Source organism: Notothenia rossii (assembly GCF_949606895.1).
Source record: "Notothenia rossii genome assembly, chromosome: 2".
NCBI classification, from domain to species: Eukaryota; Metazoa; Chordata; class Actinopteri; order Perciformes; family Nototheniidae; genus Notothenia; species Notothenia rossii.
In genome coordinates this window covers 16,338,065-16,343,921 of record NC_136904.1, presented here as the reverse complement: position 1 = coordinate 16,343,921, position 5,857 = coordinate 16,338,065, and positions in this window count along the sequence as shown.

Genomic DNA, 5,857 nt, shown 5'->3' with positions numbered 1-5,857 from the left:
TCATATATTTTCCTTGGTTTTTACATATGTCTTATTTGACAAGTTCCGTTTGGATGACTATTTTAAGTTATGAAATGTGCCACTTCCCCATTTTGCAAACACACAGGATTTCAATACATTGGAGTTTCCCTTTCTTAAGTGTAATTTCTACATTTAATTTAATATCATTTAGCTGACACTTTCATCAAAAACCACTTACAATGTCTTTCTCATTGTTTGTCACATTGCTGTTCTTTATTGACTTTAGATGGAAACAATATGTTAATACTTCTGGCTAGTTGACGGACAGGTTCTGTGTGTTTCTGTCATTTCTATTCTCATGTCTCCAGGTTTTGTTTTTGTCCTTCACAGCTGACCTGTTAAGCAGCTGTGTGAAAACCACAGAGGTACTGTGACACTTCCCCATTTTATTGTGTGGGGCTGAAACATGTGAAGCGCAAACCAATGTACAGCAGTTATTTATTTAAGATATGTATCAGTACTATATAAAAATAATTACTCTAAACTACTTATAGGTTATATTCCTAAAGTAACTTCTGGGAAAAGAGTTTTGGGGAAAATATGCAGTTTTTTTAAATGCATCTTTTTTTTACAGCATGCAAGAATCGAAACAATGAAAGTTATTTAAAACCTGCCAGGCAGTTTACATCAAGGAAATGCTGCCACCTCCTGCTGTGTGAGAGAACTACAAAACATGCTCAGTTGATTTGAAACAATATTTGTACTGTAGGCTTAGAGTTTCAGGATAAGTGAGGTTAAACTATTTCATTTACACAGCAAGATTCATACACTCAGGCTGTTTCAAAGCACTCTAAATGTGTCAACCTCTAAGAGAGACTTATAACGAAACAGTGTAATACAAGTCTCCTTGAGATACAACAACAAAGTGCATTCAAAAATATGAAAAAGAAAATATGAAATTATAAATACCCAAAATGTAATAAGTGACATGACCACGAAAGAAAGATACATTACAGTTTCTATGCCATGTAAAAAGTACTACCTCCTGTTCAAAACTTTACAATAAAGTTAATAGTTATTGATGCAATTGTATTCCTTCCTGTGGGGGGCAGTAGCACACAAAGAACCGTGTAATCTGTTAGAAGAAGAAAACCAACCAATGGGATTGACCCTCATTTAAATGTAAGTACATTGTCAGAATAAGTGAGAAATGGATTTAAATTCTGTTAGACAGCAATATGCCACGCATTTTTGCATACATTCACAGTAAATATTTATTCAGTATGATAGCTGTCTATCAGAAGTTAAATTCATTTCTCACTTATTCTGACAATGTATTTAACCCCAAATAAAAGAACCCAATAAAAAGAGTTGTTAAATAATAGTGAAGTCACGTTGTAATAACAATAACTCATCCCTCTCGAGTTTTATTTTTGAGCTTTGCCAAAAGCCACTGTGTCAAGTATCCTACTTGGGTTGCCGTCCGGAGTTGTCCATGCGCAGCGCACTGCAGATCGGGCAGAGCTGCAGATCGGGTAGTGACAAAAAGGAAGTGGGGAAGGAAATATCACAAACAAAACATACAAGATTGCTGAGAATATTCCAAGTTCCAGGGGCGTAGGTTTGGATTGACAAGTAAAGGAAAAATAAGGACATACGACATGCATGATTTAGAGTTTACACCATCAAATCCATTCAGTAGTGTTTTTCCAATGGTAAATATTAGTGATGGCGAGAGGAAGCTTTATGAAACTTTGAAGCTTTCCAGCCAATTGGTTCGCAAAAGGGTTCAATGTCATTAGGCTTCATTTGAACCCCCTTGTTGGTCAAAGTGTGTAAAACAGGGAGATTTGACATCTCAACATTGTGCTCTATCTCATACCGAGTTCCCAATGAGTAAAGCCTTAGAATAACTCTAAACAGTGAACATTAAATCATATTTTCATGTTAACAATATTGTATTTATTCCAGTTTAATGATTGTGATTGAAAAGCCTAAAGAGGCTGGTAAACAATGCAAAGAGGGATTTGTATTCCAATTAATATTATTCGTAAACTTAACCATGTTGTAGCCTGAGAAAGGCTAAATCATAAGAATACATTTATTAACATTATTATAGTAAATATAGATATGAGTATTCTAGAAAAGAAAAGAGAGGGGCAAGTAAATGAAGTATGAATCAAAACAAATATGTACCTCAGGAATAATTATCACAATTACCTCAAAATATACACATGTCTAAGAACAAGGACGAGTGTGTTGGAGTTGGTATATCCCAGACTTTAAAATATCGATCTTGAAGAGAGCGTCAGGTCAACTATCTGTGTACAGAGCAGAAATGCTGGCAGTAATAATAGGATTAGGCCTACAGTGGGTAGAAGAGGTCAGACCAGATAGGGTGGTGATATGCACAGATTCATTATCCATATTAAAAAGCATACAGTCAACCAAAACTGTCAGAGAAGACATACTCATAAATTAACCATAGCTTGTTAAGACTTCACAGAGGCGGTATAGATCTGCAGTTCTGCTGGGTGCCTGCACATGAGGGGGTGAAAGGGAACGAGTGTGCTGATAGATTAGCAAAAAGTGCACTACAGAAGGAAATAACATTTAAATAACCAGTTCAACTTGGAAAAGGAGAAGGAAAAGCATTAATTAAGAAGAAAGGGGATGGAGATCTGGCAGAAAAGGTGGCAGAAAGAACAGAAAGGCAAAGATTATCATAAAGTACAAAAGACAATTACAATTAATATTTATAAAGAAAGAAACAGAAGGGAGGAAATCATGATAGCTAGGTTCCCAAACGGTGTGCCGCGGCACACTGGTGTGCCGTGAGGCAAGTCCAGGTGTGCCGTGGGATTTTGTGACAAACATACGTTATTATTGCAATATACAACTACACAAAAATAATTATTTTTTTATTTACTATATCAGTACTTTGTATGCACACATTTCATAATACAGAGGCAAACTCTATACCTAAAAACGATTATTTAAAAAATAATCCTCACAGAACCCCGTATTCCGCTGTTAACGCAGTTGCGCAGGTGGGATTTATAAGACTGTGACACATCAAAGGCTGAAGGACAATATTAAAACTGAGAAACAAGCAAGCGGGAAAATGAAGCGCTTTCTTGTGCGGAGCAAACCAGCAACCACCAGTGTAGAGACTGCCGACAACCCACCACCGAAAGAGAAGAGGAAAAAAACTGTCAGCAGACAGTACCATGACAGTTATCTGTCTTATGGCTTCATTTGGACCGGGGATGTGAACAATCCTCAGCCCGAGTGCGTCGTCTGTCGGGAGAAGTTAGCTAATGCTAACATGGTTCCAAGCAAGCTGAAGAGGCACTTGGAAACCAAACATCCCGCCCATGTTCACAGTAACTTGGACTACTTCAGAAGAGCGCGGGATCTGAACCAGAGGCAGCAAGGACGTTTGTTGGATTCTGTGAAAGTGTCTGATAAGGCAATGGAGGCGAGTTACATGCTAGCGGAGCTCATTGCAAAGCAGAAGAAGCCTCACACAATAGCGGAGACACTCATCCTCCCTGCTTGCAAAATACTTGCAGGTGTCATGCTGGGTCCAGATTCCGCAAATGAGCTATCGAAAGTGCCGTCGTCTGATAATACGATCAAAAGAAGAATCGACGCATGTCCGAAGACATTGAGGAACATTTGGCAGAGAAACTGCAGGCGAGCGGCAGATTTTCCCTCCAAATAGATGAATCTACGGACATCAGTGGGGCTGCCCAACTTCTGGCAAACGTCAGATATGTTGATGCTGACTCCATCAAAGAGACATTTTTATTCTGCAAAGAAATGGAAAGCCACACCACGGGAGAGGAAATATTCAGGGTAACTAATGACTATTTTAAAGAGAACAGTCTGACCTGGAATATGTGCGTCGGTCTTTGCACAGATGGTGCGGCGAGCATGACGGGGAGAGTGAAAGGATTCATTGCTAAGGTGAGGGCACAAAACCCACATATCGTGACAAACCACTGCATTCTGCACCGAGAGGCATTGGTTGCCAAAACCATGCCCCCGGAGTTGACTGAGGTGCTGAATCAGGCCGTGCAGATGGTGAATTACATAAAATCAAGGCCCCTGAAATCTCGCCTCTTCTCCCAGCTGTGCGCCGAGATGGGAGCCGACCACCAAAGCCTGATCCTGCAAACAGAGGTACGTTGGCTGTCACGGGGGAAAGTCCTATCCCGTCTTTATGAGCTTCGGGAACAGCTTTTGGAGTTTTCAGGTGAAAACGCTGTCCCACATAAAGACAAGCTCGCGGATGAGAGGTGGTGCGCCAGGCTGGCTTACCTCGCAGACATATTTGGGCATCTGAACGAGTTAAACGCCAAGCTTCAGGGAAGGAATGAAAACATTTTATCGTCCACAGATAAGATTCGGGGGTTTATCGGCAAACTTCTCCTGTGGCAGGAGGCTTTGGAGCAGGGCTCCATGGACATGTTCCCGCTGACATCAGCTGCGCCGCAGGCAGCTAAGGAGCGGGCTGTGTATGCGGAACACCTTCAGACCTTAAAAGAGAGGTTTGAGCAGTATTTTCCACGTGTGGCTGACATCGAGGACTATGACTGGATCCAAGACCCATTCCACCAGGAATCCTCCACAGAGAAGCTCTCCATGAAAGAGAGAGAGGAGTGCGCAGAGCTCCGTGTGGACCGCACACTGAAACTCAAATTCAGTGAGCTCCCACTGGATCAGTTTTGGTTGGCTTCTGCATCGGAGTACCCAAGCATCTCCCACCACGCGATTGAGCAACTACTTCATTTTCCCACTACCTACCTGTGTGAGCTGGCGTTCTCTACTCTGACTTATATGAAGAACAACAGCAGGTCACGGCTGTCTGTTGAACAGGACTTGCGAGTTGCCCTCTCTTCAGTGCCACCGAGGATTAAAAAAATCTGCGCGCCCCGACAGGCACATGTATCCCATTAATCTGTAAATAGGCAAATTTTAAAATAGCACATGTTTCAATGCTGATTGGTGAAATGTTATATTCATAATTTGTAGTTCAGGACCATGTTTCCTTGCATTGACAGTTCTCTGTGCTGAGTTTCTGCTGAGTTTCCGTTGCCTCATTTTTAATTTTGTGACCTGTCTGGTTTAAATGAGTGTGTTGCTGCTTTGATGAAGCCTAATTTGCTAAAGTTTAATAAATTATATAATATATATATATATAATATATATATATATATTTATATTTATAAATTAATTTAAATTTGTTTTCGTTAATAAATATTTCATGAGTAATATAGTTGTCTTTGTCACATTTTATTTGCCATTAGTAAATAAGTATGCACATTTACAGATATTTTACATGATATGAGTGATAACACGTGTTATAAGGGCTATTTTAGGGTAGGTGTGCCTTGAGATTTTTACTTGTCCTTTGGTGTGCCTTGGGCCCAAAAAGTTTGGGAACCACTGAGCTAGACTCAGAATAAATCACACAGCATTGAATAGTACGCTGATGTCATGGGGAAAAGTAAAAGTGACAAGTGTAGGAACTGTGGAGTTAAAGAAAATGTGGAACATATCTTATTACATTGTGACATCTATAAAGCTGAAAAGGAAAAACTAGAGGCTAAAGTTTTAGAGGCAGAGAGGGAGTGGAGTGTGGTTGGTATTCTGGGATCAGAAGGAAAGGGAGTAAGAGCTACCAGAAAGGCACTGTTTACCTTTCTGAGTGAAACTGGGGTAGGTAAAATAATCTAACATTAGGTTGGAATAGATCATGGATTTTTGTTTTGTTTTGTTTTTTTTATTTTATGTTTCTTTATTTTTTGATTAGATCATAGGCCTACGTCCATGAGTTGAGAGATGGAATGGCATGATGATACACACTCATGTACAGTAGGTGGCGGTA